The sequence below is a fragment of the Monopterus albus genome, unplaced genomic scaffold (genome assembly GCF_001952655.1).
Source record: "Monopterus albus unplaced genomic scaffold, M_albus_1.0 scaffold50.1, whole genome shotgun sequence".
NCBI lineage: Eukaryota > Metazoa > Chordata > Actinopteri > Synbranchiformes > Synbranchidae > Monopterus > Monopterus albus.
The window spans coordinates 4,178,908-4,179,875 of NW_018127930.1; positions in this window are offsets into that span (position 1 = coordinate 4,178,908).

Consider the following 968-nt stretch of genomic DNA (forward strand, 5'->3'; position numbering starts at 1 on the left):
TTTTTGACTTAAAATGGATGTGGTGCACCAAATGACCAAGAGACTGTTTTCAATTGCAAACCAAACTTTTTTTTTTTAATTAAATAAATGTGTGAACAATCAAACAGTGGAGAAATGGGTGGTATGTTGCTGTTAGGCAGAGCAGTTAGTGTGTCCAAACTACCGGAGCCCTCCTTCCATACATACTGCAAACTCTGGGGTGCTCACCTCTGGAAAGTATAAAAACACTGATCATAAACTGTAAAAATGAGCCAGTCTTCACAACATCCGTTTCACACCCTGGTCACTGTACAGCACTGTCCCAGCATGGGTTTTCAACAATAAAACTAATTTTTAACATCTGTTATTCTGAAAAAAAAAACATAAATAACAAACTACTACTACTCTATATAAAACTACTTTATTTTGCCTACAATCAAACACCAAATAACACTTTGAACAATAAAACCAACTTTTCACATCTGTTATTACGCAAATCAACACTGTCTTTAAACCTGGTGTTTGTTTTTAGCACTTTGAATTAAAGGAAGGAAAAAAAGAGAATACACAGAGTGCTGTTTTCTGTTGGACTGTAAGAGGAGCCAAGTTTTTAGTTGTGGGTTATTTAGACATGAATGACATCTGTGATGTCAAGTTTGAAGGTTTTTGTGCAAAAACAACCCATATCCTCTAGTATTTAGTCGGTTTTTTTCTTTTGTTTTCAACATAAACCTGAAGTACTTTTATTGGAAACAGGTGAAATCATCCTTGTACACTGAATGTTTAAGCCTGGATGAAAGATGTTGTTTGTACTTTTGTTATATTTTTTGCTGTTGATCAGGAGTTTTCAGTTTTATAATGACAATCAACTTTCCAGATATTGCTGTTGCAAGTTATCTACCTACAGATTTTTAAGGCTATAATGCATGATCCAGTTCAGCATTTTAAGATCAATGCCATGTTTGTTATTCCTCACTTCTTCCCCTGCT